This window comes from Salvia hispanica, chromosome 2, assembly GCF_029641045.1.
Source record: "Salvia hispanica isolate PSC_SH4W2 chromosome 2, Shi_PSC_v1, whole genome shotgun sequence".
NCBI classification, from domain to species: domain Eukaryota; kingdom Viridiplantae; phylum Streptophyta; class Magnoliopsida; order Lamiales; family Lamiaceae; genus Salvia; species Salvia hispanica.
Window position 1 is genome coordinate 39,437,029 of NC_142693.1, and position 19,171 is coordinate 39,456,199.

The 19,171-nt window shown below is 37.6% G+C and overlaps 1 pseudogene; it reads right to left on the reverse strand.

The window, feature by feature from the left end:
- Positions 1-10,299: 10,299 nt before the first annotated feature.
- On the reverse strand, positions 10,300-11,038 carry LOC125202052 (dirigent protein 11 pseudogene; annotated as a pseudogene).
- Positions 11,039-19,171: the final 8,133 nt, after the last annotated feature.

Genomic DNA, 19,171 nt, shown 5'->3' on the forward strand with positions numbered 1-19,171 from the left:
TTATAGTCTTTTATGTTCTTTTTTACATTAAAAAATGATTTTCTGGATGTGTTGCATTGTACGTGTAATTAATAGACACCACCCATGATACTCGATGCCTCATTTTCAAGTAGATAGATTTAGTATGCAGCTGCCAAGAGGAAATCTAATGAATTAATATAACTATGGAGATTTTCTGTATCCTTTTGTGATTTTTCCATTTTAACACATATTTTCACTTTTTTTCAAACTCTAACTAGTTGAATCATTATACTAATGTCATGGGTTTTATAATCATATAAATATAAAATCTTTGATTTTCTATTTGATTCTTTGACAAATAGAAAATTTCATTTAATATATACACTTATTTCCATAATAAATTAAATATATTTTAGGCCGAACTTTAATTTTTGAAAAATAATTTTAATTGGACAATCAATAGATATCATACGCATTGAATTAGTCCGGCAGAATTCCAAATTTCCAACATTCTCCAACTTGGGCACCACATGACACCAAATATTAGTATACAAACTGAATAAGCGCTCAAATATGCAATCGCATAATGTATTTCCAAATAATCTTATTTTTAATCGGCATAAGACTAAAGAGTCAGTCTCCACATTTTTTATGATTAAATCTATTAGCAAACACAAATACAAATACAATTAACAACATATCAATTGTGGCAATGACAAATCTTGGATTTTGATACTAGGAGGTAGGAGGTCCAAAATGCTACTCAATCCGTTCCTTAAATTTTATCACACTTTGACCGGGTGCCGATTTTAAGGAATGTAATGGAAAGGGAGTTGAAAAAGTTAGTGGATACTGGGTCCTACTTTTATATATTAATTTTATAATAAAATATGAGTTAGAATGGGTTAGTGGAATATAGAGTCCATTACCAAAATGGTAAAACGTGAAATGTGACAAAATGCTTTGTACAAGGCCTGATATTTGTTTTGCTGTTGGCATGATAGCAAGGTACCAGTCAAATCTTGGTTCAGGACATTGGTCTACCGTAAAGAACATACTCAAGTACCTGAAAAGGACTAAGGACTATGTTCTAGTTTACAATGCAGCCGAGCTCTGTCCTTTAGGATATACGATTCAGATTTCCAAGCTGATCTAGACTCGAGGAAATCTACCTCTAGATATGTGTTCACCTTAGAAGGTGGTGCCGTAGTATGGAAGAGTGTAAAGTAGAGATGCATTGCGGACTCTGCCATGGAAGCTGAATATATGGTCGCTTCAGAGGCTACAAAGGAAGTTGCATGGCTGAAGAACTTCCTTCTGGACTTAGGTGTGGTTTCGAATCTGCCCAAGAGCATCACCATTTATTGTGACAATGCTGATGTTGTGGAAAACTCGAAAGAACGGAGAGCTCACAAAGCAAGCAAACACATAGATAGGAAGTATCATATCATTAGAGATATTTTGCAGAGAGAAGACATATAAGTGGTCAAGATTGCGTCAGAGAACAACACGACAGATCCTTTCACGAAGGTGTTAGCGGTCAAGCCGTTCGATCTCCATGTTAAAGGAATTGGAGTTCGACTCGTACACTTTGTATACTCGAATAGCTGCTTTGAGTATAAGTGTGAGATTGTTAGAGATTGTATACTAGAAATCATCTTTCGAGTGATTGAATACTGTAAAAACTCTTATTTTATTTTCCAAGGAATAAAACAGATTATTTTGGTCATAATGTTGTTCTATTTTACATTTAATGGTTGTTTTATTACATATTTAAATGTATAAGAAACTTAACAAAGTCTAAGTCTTTGTTTTAGTAGACTGGTTGTGGACGTTGTCCACTTTAAGGTAACACAGTCAGTTCTAAACAAAGAAAAGAAGAATTTCACAACTCAGATAGGCTTAGACTACCTATTGCGAAAGGTTGCAATGTCAGTCCGATTATTTCTAAGACAAACTGAAATAATATGACATTAGTGTGAGATAACACTGAACGGATCTAACAGCAAGACATGTCTTTATGCTATCTATTTAAAGACGAGGTCTTAATAAATAACTATTTCTTAATATACATTAGGGGTGAGCAAAAAAATCCGAAAATCGAATATCCAAACTGATCCAAATCAAACTGAAATTTTGAAATTCGATTCTGTTTTTTTGGTTTGGTTTTGAAAATACAAAAATTTCAGTTTTTATATTCGGTTTGGTTTGGACAAAAAATAAAACTGAATAATCGAAAAACCAAATTATATTTTAATAGTATATATTATATATACATTTTTTATTAATTTAAAACAAATTCTAAATCCTAAAAGAAATAGAACGACTAACACTTCTGAGTTCTGACTTCCGCCTCCAAAGTCCAATTCTTCTTACCCTAGCATCCATCTCTCAGCAACCCATGCCCTCCAGCCACCCAGTAAAATGTATGCTTCCCTCTAGACGTCACCACGGTTCATGAACCGCCGGTTCCCGGTTCGGAACCGCCGGTTCCGGTTCAAAAAAATATGGAACCTGAACCGGCCCGCCTAGGGTCAGGCAGTTCCGGTTCCGGTTCCAGTTCAGTCACGGTTCCAAGCCGGTTCAAAACCGGCGGTTTCCAGACGGTTCCGGGCCGGTTCCGGGGCGGTTCCGGTTCGGACCGCCGGTTCAATGCCGAATTTTATTTTTTATTTTTTTAAATTTTATTCCGGTATAGTACTAATTGTAGAGTTGTAGGTGTAGTTGTAGTCTTGTACTATCGAATAAATAAATAAAACGAGAATGACAATTGACAAATGGAGTAGAAGTCGACATTGGAGTTGGAACAATTGGAATTTTATTGAAACAATCATACAATCATACAAATTTGAACGATATGTGAATGTCGATATTACAAATACAAATGTTGAAAATTGAAATTACAAAAGAATCAAAAGACTTAAATAAAAAAAGTTGAAGTAAAAAACAATAAATTATAAATGTAAATAGATAGTATATATATATACTCTTAGTCGGCATGCCTACGCCTGCATGCCTATACCCTAAACCCTGAAAAGCTACCGGAACCGCCGAACCGGCGGTTCGGAACCGCCGGTTACGGTTCTTGATTTTTCGCGAACCTGAACCGGCCCGCCTAAACCGCCGACTCCTATCCGGTTCCGAACCGCCACCGCGGTTCCGATTCATGGTTCCGAACCGCCGGTGACGGTTCCGGGCCGGTTCGATTTGGTGACGTCTACTTCCCTCCTCTATGTATTTAATTCTTCCCTCCAGATCGTCATAGCTTTAATTTGAAATACTCATCTTTATAAAAGTTGATCAAAAACTTTGTTGTTTGGGTCGATAGTATCAATTGGTGAAAGCCAATAACATTAATCTTTCAATCGAAATGTATAATTATCATTGCTATATTATGCATTGAATCAAGAATTTACTACTATATTATGCATTAAATCATCCATGTCAAAGTAGAGAAAGAGGCAGATGGGTTACATAATTGTGCAATTGAAGGTTTGGGTAGAGCTGGAGCGATGAAGATGAAGGCATGAAGGGAGCTGGAGGACTAAGGGGCGACTGGTCGGAGCTCTATCTCTCTCTCACGGCGTGGATGGGCGTCGGGCCGGAGCAGACCGCTGGAGGCGACAGCTTGGTGTCGTGGTGATGGAGAGGTTGAGAGATTTTGGGTTTGAGAATTGAGAGAAGGAAGAGGAGCGTAGCATGCGGCGGAGCATTCAAAGAAAACACAATCTTTGTGTTTAGGGTTTTACTTTTAAGTATATTTAAATAATATTATATATATATATATATATATATATTAAAATATAATTCGGTTATCCGTTTTTTTCTATCGAACCGAAAAACTGAAATTTTCAAAATTCTAAAACCGAACCGAACTGAAAAACCAAACAAACCGAACCCAATTTTAAATTTTCGAATCGGTGCGGATATTCAGATGCACTACTTTGAATTGTCAAAGGTGCGAGTTTTTCGCAACCCAATAATTCTGTTATCTTGAGTAGTGGTGATTAATATCTAGCGGTGCTAGGATTGTTATTATGTTCAATCGTGCACGAGATTAGTATCGTTTGATAATCTCCTTAAGAGGAGCTCGAAACAATGTTTTATTATTCGGAACCATATACAACATGATTGTTCGTAATTATCCAACTATGTAAATATTACCAATAACATAAATCCTCTAAAGAAAGGTCGAAGTGTTACCTAATTTACTTCACATTTGAATAACATTTTATGGAAACCATATACATATACAACATGACTGTTCGTAATTATCGCTTAGTCATTTTTAAATAAAATGGTTTTCATTTGAGTATCATGCAAGAAAATAATTATTTAACTCACATAAGATGTAAATCACATAGGTAATAATTTTGCACACTTTGTCACATAATAAATAATCAAATAAATCATTTTATTTTAAACCACTAAGTGTCTAAAACCAAATAATTATAATTTATCCTTTCCATGAACCATTGTACTCCGGATATAAAGGATTAAATAGAATATATATCCCATTTGAATATATCAAATATCTAGGGCATAAATATTAGGTCAAGACCACACATTGGGCCTTGCCTATTAATCGGGCCATCGAAAACCTTAATTAGGGTTTTACCCTAAAATAAAAACAACTAGCCGTCGCCGCCTACTAGGGATCCGCACCGCCGGCGTCTTCATCGGGACTGCCTTTCCGCCGCGGAGCGTCGCCAACCATATCAGCCAGCTACACAGCATCAGCCGCCCAGCTGCCTCGATCTGCGTGCAGCCGAACCCGCTAGGGTTTCAGCCGCCGCCAAGGCTGCCCTTGCCGCTGACCTGCTGCCGCCGTCAGCCCGTGCCGCCGCCTTGCCCAGCCGCCGACGAGCACCCGCAGCCGCCACCGGCAGCCATGTCGTCGCCAGCCGCCCTGCCACCTTGATCCGCGCGCGGCTGAGCCCGCTAGGGTTTCAGCCGCCGCCAAGGCTGCCACGCCATTGATCTGCCGCCGCCGCCAGCTCCTTCCGCGTCCTACTCCGCCGCCTCCTTCGCCGTCTAGATCTGTGTGCGGTCGAGCCCGCTAGGGTTTCGGTCGCCGCCTAGATCTACCTCACCTAATTCGTTCTTCGTCTTGTTTGCTCCATTGTATTACATTTCTTAGTATTCTAACTATTACATTTGTTTACAAAAGAAAATACACGGAAAAACAAAACCTAATCTACCACGGTCAAACCCCGTGGGTTTACAATAAAACAAAGAACAACAAGATTCAACAATCACGCAATATTGCAAGCATTAAAACAATCATCCATCACATTTTTCAAAAATGTAGATCTACACAAGAAACACTCATATGAAGAACACAACAACATAGATCTAGAATAAACTATCATAGATCTACAATATTATTAATCAAGAATATTCTTATAGATCTAGAATATTCTACTTTGCAATTATATTATATAGATCTAGAATATACTCTATAGATTTTGGAATATTCTTTTGTAGATCAAGACATTCTTCACCGACCCTGAATAAAATTCATAGATCTAGAATGTTCTTTAGCCGATCTAGAATATTCACTTATAGATCTAAAGTATTCTTCCCCGATCCATGTAATTTTGAAAAAACAAGATTAAATCCACATAATCAGAGCCTAAAAGCATGGCTCTGATACCAATTGTTGGGAATTAGCGCAACGGAAATTGTAAAATAAATAAATCTACAAAAAGAATCTATTTAGGTGATTATGTGGACCGATTCAATTTCATGCCTGAATATGTAGAGACATGTTATTGCGCAATTAATCACATAATTTAAATTAAATTATGATGTTGAATACTTACAATTTTGATTCTCCAAAGAATCAAAGTGGCTCGCTACTTCTCCACATGTAGATCTTGAAGCTTGATTGTGATTGCAAGAACAAGGATCTTCTAACCTATGACCCAACTCTATAGATCTAAATTCTTTGTGGGAGGAATCTCTTAGAAATTATACGGATCTTGAAGGAGAAGACAAGAATGCCAAGAACAAATAAGAGGAATTTCAAATTCCTCTATTAGAGAGGGAGGGGCGAAAATTCCAAGTGTGGAGGCTAGGGTTTCACTTCTTGTGATGTGTATTTGTCTCCTCTCCTTACATCCATATTTATAGAGTTTGTGATGGGCTAGGTTAGGGATCTATGGGGCTTGGATTGGGCCTCCCCTGTTGGACCTTCTTTACTAATTAAATTATAAACCATAATTCAATATAAGGTCAATGGAATATTTCTTGTGCCACTATCGAAGAAATACTGATCACCCATCCAATCCGTGATTACAAGCAATCCGGGTTAACCTCTTTTATATATTATTTCCCGTGTCTAAAACTTTCTATATCCATTAATTAATTTGTAGTCTGCTATGGACTTTAAATTGATTAATACTCCCTCCGTCCCATTAAAAATGCAACGTTTACTTTTGCACATTTGTTTTGGAAAAATTATAATAAATAACTAAAGTGGTGAAAAAATAAAGTAAGAGAGAGAATAATGTAGAGGAGAGTCCCCTTTATATTATTTTCTTTTTTACTTTATTTTTTCTCCACTTTAACTATTTATTATTATTTTTTCAAAACATGTGTGAAAAAGCAAACGTTTCATTTCTAATGGGACAGCTTTTTATTTTCAAGAGTTTGTCTAGTACGAGATGTATATTAAAATAATATACTTTACTTTTCTAATTATTCTTGGATTGAATCCAAACCGGCCGGGTTTCCGAATAATAGAATTTCTCTCGAACACCTCTTGGGATATAGTCAAATCACGCAGGCACACGATTCAATGTAATAATAAAACTGACACCATACTAGTTATTAATTACTACTACCCAAGATATCAGGAATATTGGGTTGCGAAAAACTCACACCTACTGATAAGTCAAAGCAGCGTTTTATTAAATAACGGGTGTCCTATATTATCACAAGGATTAAGAAATATCAAATCTCCAATACATAGTCCTTCAGTAGATAGCAAATAAAGAGGTTTCTAAACTTTAGATCTATTCAATGCTATACCACACTAGTGTCACTAGTCATTCTCAAGGTAAAGACGACTTTTGGATACACTGCAATCTTTCGCGATAGGTAACCAAACGCTATCTAGGTTGTGAAAAAGTTTTATGTCTACAAGGTTCCGGCTGGGCCACCTACTGTGAAGACATGTTCCACGACCCAGCCTTCAATGTAGAAGACTTAAACTAATTTTACTTTCCGGCGTTTTAATTATATAATTATAATTAAAGACGGTCAATACCCATTAAAGTAAAATACACAGCATTAAGAAAATATTTATTATTCTCGTTAAATAATGAGAGTTTACAATATATAAGCCATTTATCAAATTTATAATAAACTCAAAAAATGGTTTTTAGTACATATGTTTCAACATATATATTACACTATTTTCTCGATTATAATTTTTTTTATATTTCTATTTCCATTTTATTTCTTGTTATTCTTACAGATGCATCTCCCTCCAACTACTGCCTATTTAAATTAAAAAATTATACTATCTACCAAGCTAAATGTAACTAACAAGTGTTGATGTTTTAACTGAATAGATAATCAATTATTTAAAGATACTGAAATTAGACTTTAATACTTTATTTATATATTCAATTAAATTGTTATAGCGGTTTTTTGAATTAGAGTGAACTACATCAAAAGTCCCTATCGTTTTCAAAAGTTGCACTGTAGGCCCCTAGGGGAAAAAAATAACTCCACATAACCCTACCCTATTACATAATCACAAATCGGATTTTTTGGGACTATATTTCCCTTAAGCCCTAAAAGGGCATTCCGGATATTTTAGCTCACCGTCTGACATTGGCGGCCTGCATGCGCCTCGCCATCTACTTTCAAAACGCGAGCGATTGATTGGACGTATTGTGCAGCGCCATTTTGTCTTCTTCACTCCACATATACACATAGACTTAGATTGGGAATTTGAATTCATTTTGAAATATTCACAACGAAAACTTTCGGCTCTACAATTTTACAATCTTTCCCTCCATACCACTTCACTCTCACCTACCTACTCAGACTTAGTATCTGTTGTAAACCCTCGTCCTTCAATGGCGCCCAAACGGGAGAGAGGTGGGTCCGCCGGTGCTTCCTCCTCGTGAAATGGGGGTCGGCGTAAAAAAAGTCGCGCAACTTCACAGTCGCCGACGCCATCGCCAACGCCAACGCCACCGACATCGGCCCCGTCATCGCTTTCATCATCGCCTGCGCTGCCGCCGCGTAGACATGGACCCGAGGTCATCGATGTGGATAAAGAGACTTGGGATGTCCGAGATCCTGAACTGGATTTTTTCTATCCCGAAGAAGAATACAGTAAGATTGAGTTCGAAATCACAATTTAAAATTTCACTGATACATAGTCTCAGTTTGTGATTTAGGGTTCTGAAATTTTTTGGTAATTTAGAACCATATCTGAATTTATGTTAGTTAGGTTAGGTTATTTAATGTTGTCTGATTTTGTCACAAGTTTAATTTTGTCTTATTTTGATTAACAGAGGAGGCTCCTGGGAAGTTTTCGGTTGCTTTCCATCATGGTGGTTCGTTCTTCGAAACCAAAGATGAGAAGAAGTATGTTGGTGGTTATTTGACTTTCTTCGATGACTGCGACATTAATCAATTCGACTTGATAGACTTGTCTAGTATGGTACTTAAGTTGAAGTATGATAGGAAGACAATATACGAGTTTTATTACTGTCATCCAAAGTATAGTCCTGGCTATGAGGGCAAAGTAATAGGAGGTCCATTGATGCCCATTGTTGACGATGGACACCTCATTGAATTCATCAAGGTTGTTGTTACTGCCACAAACCTAGTTCACATATACGTTTTGGAGATAACCCGAGCTGCTGATATACTGAAAAAGATGGAAGAGGAAGCGCAAGCTCTTCTCAAATTCAAGACGCCGAAATACACAGGAGTTGTTATTGAAGAGATTGAAGAATTTGAAGCTGAACCAACTGTCCCAAAGCTTCCACCGAGGAAGAGAAGGCAGGAGCAGAAGCTAGTAAACAATAAGCTGCAGGAACACACAAAATTAGTGGAACTTACCTAAATTGCGATGTACATTTACGTCTGCTGCGACATGGATGAATGAGTGAGTAAACGACGGTAGGTTTACAGCAATATGAAATATCGTCGAGAGAGGGTAAACGACAGTAGGTCTGCAGAGGAAATATTTTTCTAGTGTGAGAAACAAAAATGCTTTCTAAGTGTGAGAAATAATTTTCGTTGGAAATTTCAAATATGATGACATTAGAGTGTAGGTCTGCTGCAAGACAGTCAAGTAGGTCTACAGCTTTTAAGAAATTGACTAAAATGCCCCTAAAGCCAAATGGGCAATTTGGTCCGAAAAATGGCTACAAATATCCGATTTGTGATTATGTAAAAGAGTAGGGTTATGTGGAGGTATTTTTTTTCCCTAGGGGACTGCAGTGTAACTTTTGGAAACGTTAGGGACTCTTGACGTAGTTCACTCAATGAATTATAATTTGGTTTTATAGATTTTGGAATTAAATAGTTAGGAATTTGAGTTGCAATATGTTATTTATGTTCGAGAATGAAGATTTGTGTTAATTTTTCATTGCAATTGTTTCTAATGCTTTGAATAAATATTGTAAACTCATTATATATAAAATTAAGTATTTTAATATTACTATATTATTATTATTTACTATTATTATTATTATTATTATTATTATTATTATAAATTTCAGAATATTATTATATATACAATTTAGAATTATTATTATCATTATAAATTTCAGCACCAACTTGTTTAAATTTCTGGTCACGAGAAGTGTTTTATCCTTTTCTCCTTGGATATGTGTAAGAATTTATGGATTATATACATGGCATGTGATCAAATGAAAACTCTAAATATTGTACTAACTCAAAACTATGATCTGGACCATTGAAAAATGTCAACAGATCACAAAAAAGCATCAACAAGAAAATGTCAACAGAATTTCAACGGTAGTTAATGATTGATGTTGTGTTGATATTGTGTTGATACTATGTTGACATTAAAATCTTAAAATTTTACACTGTGTTGATATTATATTGAAACAATGTTGAAGCTGTGTTGAGAAGTTTTGAGTTTGTACAACATATAAGTTTGCAGTTTATCACTCCCCTTGTATACATTTGTTCATAGTCTTTGAACTTGATAACGCTCCAGGTTCATTAAAGATTTTTACGTTTAGATTGATATTGGTTGATAATACTAGTTTGGATTTTTAGAGCTTTAATTCAAGTTCAAAACACATCAACAAACAAAATTAATCATTCAAAGATCCATTTAAATAGTAGTACTAAGAGTTTTATTGCACTTACATAAAATATTACAACTCATGACAAATCCAAAGAAATGACAAATTTATTAAAGTTCATGCCTTATTCAAACAGGTAGTAGCTATTTTGGATCAATAATTTCAGCGGGTCGACCACACGAAGTTGGAATCCGTATGAAAGACGAACAAAGTGTACTCGTACACATTACGAACCTGAGCTGGGTCATTATAATAAGTGGTAATCATAACATAACCAGTGGCCATCCTAAAGGCGCCGGTGCCGCCCACGATGGAAACCTCCCTTAACTCGGCGCCCAACGGGTTCCGGCCGAGAATGCTAAGCGTGCTGCCCTCGAACTCCCCCTTGGTGAACACAAGGTTGAGGACCATCGCGAGAGCCTGCTCGCGGAGGTCGGCCAACGCCACGGTCCCCTGCATCCGCCCCAGCTCCCCGGAGTCTAGCTCGGGCCCGGATGTGACGGGGTTGTCCAGCACCAGTACCATCCCGAACGCCGACGGCAGAACATCGGTTAGGTTGCTTTCCGCCACGCGCCAGACGGTGGGGCTGTCGCCACCGATGATGTCGTGGAGGTAGAAATGGATGCGCGTAATCTTCTTTGTCTCGGAGACAATTTGGGCTGATGATAAACATATGATTATTAGCATTAGGGTTAGGACGAGCTTCTGCTTCTCCATACTCAGCTTTGTTTTTGGGGTTTTTGGGATAATGAGATTTTTTAGCTACCTAGAATGCTTAGAGCATTCCCAATGGAGGTGGCGAATTCTCGGCGATAAATCGCCGGTTATCGCCGAATTATCGCCGGCCATTGTGGCGAAGTCGGCGATAATTCGGCGATAATGTTGCCGTTGCTTCGCCGAGTGGCGTTCTAACGCCGGATTATCGCCGAGCGATCGCCGGCCACTGTGGCGACGCTCGGCGATAATCGGCGATAATTAAAATTTTTTTTTTTTTTTTTTGAACCCAACGGCTATTTTACATTCCACCCCTATAAATATTTCCTCCACTTCCTCCATTCATCACCCACAATCTTCATTCTCTCCATTTTCAATCTCTTCTCCCAATCTTCAATTTTCATCAAAATTATGAGCTTTTGGAAGAAAAGTTCCCGATCGGGTAAGGATAAGGGTAAGGGGAAAGAGTCGAGTTCACAAATTCCCAACACGGATGAAGCAAACGAGCAGTGGATGCAGTCGTTGTTGGCGATGGGTTCTCCTCCCGGCCAACTTCCATACGGGGGTCCGTCTCCTTTGCAGACTCCTCCGGCGCGGAGACTTTCTCCGTACTTCAACTCTGCCGGCAGAATGCCCTTTCCAGCCGACGATGTGTATCGGCCCCAGTTCGACACCCCCGGATCAACCCCAGGCGACCAAGAATCTCAGGCCGCGACACTGAGCGCGGAGGACTTCGAGGTGGAAGAAACGCCCACCGAGCCGCCTTCTAGGAGCGGGAGGGGGAAGGCGCCGGCGTCGTCGGCTGCGACTGATACGGGTTCCGATGAGAGGCCGAAGCGGGTAAGGACTACTTACACTCTGCAAGAGTCCGAGCTGATAGCCGACTGCTGGGCGGACACGTCACAGGACGCGGAGCGCAGCAACTACCAGACTGAGATCATATTCTGGGAGCGGATTGCCGCGAAGTACAGGAGCCACAAGACTGCCTCAATGAAGGACCATGGCAGCGAGGCGATCCGTCGGCATTGGGAGCGCCTCATGAGGGACTGCGGGCACTTCAACGGTATTTATTCTAACTTGATGACTCACATGACGAGTGGCCAGAACGAGCACATGGTCCGAGATGAGGCCATCCGGATGTATAGTAGCCAGTACTTGTCGACGAAGGGCTTCAAGTATTGGAACATCTACGATAAGCTGAAGGATCTCCCCAAATTCCGGACGGGAATGCACGACGCGCTGCACGGGAAATCGGTGCGCTCGCGACTTAGCGTTTCGGAGAGCGAGGGGAGCGCGGCCCACATCGACTTGAGTGGGGATGGTCCGCACGAGCGCCCGGAGGGAGTGAAGAAGGCGAAGGGGAGGCGGAAGGGGAAGGGCGCAACGTCGGAAGTCGCGTCGGAATCCGTCATCGACTTAGAAAAAGCCACTTATTCGAGCAATGTCGCCAATCTGACCCAGATGTACACGCTGTACTTCACCGGCGGCGGGACCCCTGAAGAAAAGGCGGCCCTCTGGAAATGCATCCAACACCTGCAGAGTACGCTGGGGCTCGATCCCGACGCCCCTCCGGCCCCTCCGTCTTAGATTTTTTTTTTTTAAATCTTTGTTTATTTGCGTTTTTTATTTGTAGTTTTTTTTTTCTCGTTGTATTATATTTTCCAATGATTAATACAACGATGAATTGTTCATTATTAGTCTATTTATTAAATACATTTGTAGGGAAAATTAAATAATATAAAAAATAATGATGTAAAAATGAAATGTTGAGTTAGGGAGAAATAAGGGAGAAATAAGGGAGAAACCAATGTAGCACTTGGCTAAAAACTGGGGATAAATTTTGGTGCTGATGTGGCGCTGATGTGGCAGGAGTTAGGGAGAAATAAGGGAGTTTTTAGGGAACTCCATTGGGAGTGCTCTTATATAAATGGAGAAGATAATTTAAAGTCCGCCTCATCACACTAGAAGAGAATTCTGATCACAATTTATATTCTTTTATGTTCATTTTTACATTAAAAAATGATATTCTGGATGTGTTGCATTGTACGTGCAATTAATGGACACCACCCATGATACTCGATGCCTCATTTTCAAGTAGATAGATTTAGTATGCAGCTGCCAAGAGGAAATCTAATGAATTAATATAACTATGGGGTGATTATAGCATTTTAACACGTACTTTCACTTCTTTTCAAACTCTAACTAGTTGAATAATTATACTAATGTCATGGGTTATATAATCCTAACTTATATTTATAAAAGATAGTGATAAAATCCTAACTTATATTTATAAAAGATAGTGATAAAATGCAAATTCTAAATAATGTATAAAGTCTAAATTATGATCTAGACCATTAGAAAATATCACCTGATGACAAAATAACATCAATAGAAAATGTCTACACAACATCAATCATTGACACTGCATGTGTTGACATTTTCTGTTAATATTTTGTTATCTTTTGACAGTTTTTAATGATTCAGATCATAGTTTGGAGTTTGTACAATATTTAGAGTTTGCATTTTATTACATCTCTATTTAAAAATATAAGATCTTTTTATTTTCTATTGATTCTTCAACAAATATAAAATTCCATGTAGTATATACAATTTTTTCATAACAAATTAAATATACTTTAGGCCGAACTTTAATTTTTAATAAAGCACTTAAATTGGATAATCAATAGATAGACGTAGCCCATATGCATTGAATTAGTCAAGAAACTTCAAAATTTCCAGCATTCACCGACTTGGGCAACACGTGACACCAAATATTAGTATACAAACTGAATAAGCGATCGAATATGCTATCAAATAATCTAATCTCAAACAATCTTATTATTAATCAGCATAGGACTAAAGAGTCAGCCTCCACATTTTTCGTGATTAAATCTACCGGGAATCATAAATACAAATATAATTAACAACATATCGATTATGGCAATAACAAACCTTAGATTTTGATACTAGGAGGTAGGGGTCCAAAATACTATTAATAAATTATTGCATATTTATAAGTAGTGTCAATGATGACAGTAACACTTAGAGAGACGAAAAATAAGAGAGAGATCATTACAGAATAAACAATAGAAATAAAGATACATACGGTGACAATGCCAGTGTTGAAATAGTGGAAGAATGTATTTCTTTAAATAAAAAGAATAACTTTAAAATATTTACTAATAATATGTATATGCATATTTATGGGGATAAATATTTTTTTATTCTTAGATTATAAAGGTCAGTTCTTTATGATTTTACACTAACATATTTAAATAAAAAAATAATTTGCAAAAATTGCTAGTGTGGAAAAATAAAAATAAATTACAAATAAATTATTTACACCCTTTATCCCATTGAAGATGGTCCACTTTTCTTTTTAGTTTGTCTCAATCAAGATGACTCATTACTAAAAACGAAAATACATTTCTTTCTACTTTACTTCTTCTCTTAATTTACTCTCTCCACTTCACACACAAAATAAAGTTGCAAAAATTCTCGTGCCGCCCAAGGATGAGGTCATCTTTCTTGGGATGAAGGGAGTACTAGGTAATGAAATAACAATAGGAATTTGACAAATGAATTAATTAAAAATATATAAATAAATTAATTACTAGATGATAAATTAACTATGAAAATTCAACAAATAAATTAATCTAGCTATGAAAAATTCTACTCCTATTCCACCATAAGTGAAGCACTTTTTTTGGGCACTTTTTCCTGAAGTCCATCCAGCTTGAGAGAAACTTCTCAATGATCGTGCCAGTTGTGAAATTGTCCGGCACGACCATTTTCTCGGCCATGAGGTCGTGGATGATCAGTTGAAACTCTTGAACTTGTTCTATGACATGTTAGATATCGACTATTTTGTAGTCCAAGTATTTGGTTTCTACAAACTTCTTTATACATATGTCATCACCACGATACTTCTTCTCTAGATATTCACACGTTTAAAATAAAGTTTTTACAAAGATACTCTCCTTTATGCCAAGTGTCATAGTCGAGGATGACTCCAAACTTTGAAAATCTTCCTCACTTGTTGCGGGTGGCTCCTCTTTCACTATGCCTAATGTTGTTAGGGAGAACAACATCTTCTGTGGCACCTCTTGAAGTTAGTTCCTCCAAACTTAGATGGCTTCTCAACGCATGGTATCCGCTTTGGTGCCATTTGTGCCGAACTAGCTCCAAGATATGAGTTCCTTCCGTTGACCCTGAATGAACCAACAATTTTGTTGACTACGATGGCCCCCATATTTGTGTTGATCCCGTAGGATCCAACACTCGTGTTGACCTCGAAAGGCCCAACACTCGATCCAATCAATGATCCCACAAAATCACTAAAGTCGAGCCACTCAAGGTGAATCACTAGTAGGCCTAAAATGGTTCGAAAACACCCATGAAGAGTTGTTGATACAGTGGTTGAACTGTCATGATTGGTCATCATCGTTGGAATCGATGATGCATTGATTGACAAGGAGTCCCTCCGCCGATCGCATTCGCGACGCCGAAATCTTGTTAAGGGAAATTATCCCTTAACATGGCGTCACAGTGGTTTTTTGCGAAATCAACTGGTATATTATGCAACTACGTTGAGGACACTGGATTAATTGGCTATGCTTCTACTTGTATTATGTTCGGATTGTCGATTGTAACAGCAGTTTGATATTGTCCGTTTTGGGTCAAGCCTGCACGGATTTGTTTTTGGGTTTCTCCCAAAAGGCCTCTTACTAATTGGGGTTGGACTGTAATTATATACACGTTCGAACTTCTCTCAGACTCCTGATATTGGATGGATTTGTACTCAACAAACCTCCCCCTCAAACCAGATCACATCGGGAACAGACAGACGCAGACGACACATCGAAACATTACGAGTCCGAATCGAACTTGAGTCATCCTGGGCCTCACTCGATGTGGCTCTGATATCACTTGTTCAGATTGTCGATTGTAACAGTAGTTTGGATATTGTCAGCTTTGCGTTAAGCCCCCCACGAATTTGTTTTTGGGTCACTCTAAAAAATCCTCAAACTAATTGAGATTGGACAGAAATTATGGATTCATACTCAATATATATTTTATTTCTCATTATTTTTGGATTTCATTTAGACTTATATAAGTGAATATTTTACACTTCAAAGGTGATTTGCATAATGCAAACATGTGATTTTTGTTATAGTCTAAGTTATAGCGTTGGATATCTGATAGGGACCTGATATTCTATTTTATTCCGGAAGGGAGTTGATATTCTCTCCGTATATTTATTTAGCTTATTTATGTTTTAGTATTATTTAGTCGCTATGATTTTATTTACTTTCCCTAATGGTTAGGATTTGATTTGATTTTGATTTATTTCCCTAGTTTATAGGAGATCTTTTTGTACCACACATATTATAAATATGTGTGGAGTCTTTTATTATTATGAAGCAGAATGAATTAAATTAATATTTATCATTCTCTCAAACACGTTTTCTCCTTCTTGGAGAAAACCGATATCTCCCTCAATCTCTCTCAAATTCACGCTAATCACCCCTTTTCTTCAAGATAGGCAATTAAAGCCTATCAAATTGGTGCTTTCATTAGGTTCTCATCCTCCTATTGATTTCTACCACCATGGTTGTCTTTCTGTCAAACTCTCCTCCAGACTCTCCTCCTCGATTTTCTGGTGTTAAGCCCGTGAGATGGATTTTGGATGTTCAGGAGTATTTTGACTATCATTTGTTTTCTGATACTGATCGTTTGTTTTTTGTGAGGTTATTTTTTGACCATCCAGCATCAGTATGGCTCCACGAGTATCGACGCTCAAATCCTAATTGCTCATGGCAAGAATTTCTGGATGTTGTTTATCATAATTTTGATGAGGATGCCATTTACTTCGCCGAGACGAATAAACTTCTCAACATAATTTCGGAGGCAGTTGCATATTTAGCAAAAAAGGAGGCCATGGCTAAAAAGGTCACATCTGATTCTGTCGTCGAGACTATTGCAAAAAATGACGATGTGTCAACAACAAATGTCAAGTCTGATCCCGTCATCGACGAGATGGAAAAAGATGACGACCAATCGCCTCAAGCGTTGGATGAGGCAATGGCTTTGGTGGAAACCAAATGTCCTCCACAATCTCATAGCCCAAAAGTCAATGTTGTCATCATTGGTTATGTCACTGAAATCGCTGAAGTGATCTCATGCCCGAAGACGGTCTCTCCATCATTCGTTGAGGTCACAAGCGATACAATTTTATTTGAAGATCTAAACAACAAGACAACGAGATGGGAGATTATTTTTCCGACGTCCACCTTGAGGGCAAGGTGGTTTTCAACGGTGGGGGAGTTGATAGGGACCTGATATTCTATTTTATTCTGGAAGGGAGCTGATATTCTCTCCGTATATTTATTTAGTTTATTTATGTTTTAGTATTATTTAGTTGCTATGATTTTATTTACTTTGCCTAATGGTTAGGATTTGATTTGCTTTTGATTTACTTCCCTAGTTTATAGAAGATCTTTTTGTACCACACATATTATAAATATGTATGAAATCTTTTATTGTTATGAAGCAGAATGAATTAAATTAATATTTATCATTCTCTCAAATACGGTTTCTCTCTCTTGGAGAAAACCAATATCTCTCTCAATCTCCCTCAAATTCACGCTAATCACTCCTTTTCTTCAAGATATGCAATTAAAGCCTATCAATATCATTAAACGCAAACATATGCTTTTTGTTATATATTTTGTTAAAAGTCTGTAGACTGTCGTGGAAAAAGCACGAGCACATGTTAGAAGAACTATTATGATCAAATTATGGGAACAAGCTGTTAGAAAAAGAAAATAAATCAAAATCACATCAGAATCAAATCACGCCTAATCCGAAAATAGATTGATCTTGTATTTATTATAATTGATTCTAGTCTCCTCTCCAAGTCTTACCATGTACATAGGCTAAGACAATCTCTATTCGAAGAGACACATACACTGAGATAATAGACACAGCAATTACGATCATTCACATTTACTCATCTTTTCTCTCCTTCCCTTTCGATATGTTGCCTATACCATTCTAAGACAAGCTAGGTAGCAATAATTCCTGAATTATGGTGCCTATTATTTACCATAATTAGCAAGGGACTATTATTTACCCAAACTATAATTGCTAGATCATTAGTATTTTTTCCCCTCAAAACACATCAACCAATAAAATTAATCATTCCAAATACAATTCCATTAAAAATAGTGGAGTTTATTGCCCTTGCATCACACTAAATGAAATACAGTAATAAAAACCCATATGCCTAATTCAAACAGATAACAAATTTATGAAAACTCATACCTAATCCAGACAGATACTCTCTCCGTCCCACATAATTTGACCCAGTATATCATTTTGAGTCGTCCCACATAATTTGAATCGATAAACACAAATACAAAATATAATATATAGGTGTCCGACTGTAGCACTGATGATAAGCATAAGATTAGCATTAGGGTTAAAAGGAGCTTCTCGATCTTTCTATAATTTCTTTCACGTTTTATTTTGTGGTTTTCCCGTAATAAGGTTTTATGGAAAGTAGAGTACATATAAAATTTGTGAGGAGAGTTAGAGTGTCCACAGTGGTGGCCCTCTTGGATATGCCCAAGCCACCATTTCTTGGGCATGCCCAACAAACTTGGCCCTGCCCATGAATACTTGGCCACTACAATGGTGGCCGGCCACCATATTTTGTTATTTTTCAACAATTAAAATTATTTTCATACATTTTTGTTATATTTTAATATTACTAGGATAAAAATTATATGCCTATAGTAATTAAAAAATGCATATTTTAAAAGAAATGCATCCTTTAAAAATTATTAGAACAATTTGAAACCAAATTTTCGTCGTATTATAGATAGGGTAAAATTATACAACGAAATTTTTTTAAAAACAATAAAAAAAATGACGCCACCGCCCGCCTACCCGGTGTCGTCATCGGAATCCATCACATCTTCTTCACCGCCGTCGCCACCGCCTCCATCGCCGCCACTGCCGCTTGCACCGCCCATCTACGACCCTTCGCCCCACCCCAACTTCGACCTCAGTCGAATAATGAGGTCGTAGTAGAATCTCCTGGTCTCCGGATCAGTCGACTTCTCGTACAAGAGCTATCCTGAAGTTGCTTCATCATCTGCACCCTCTAGGGTATGAGCCAA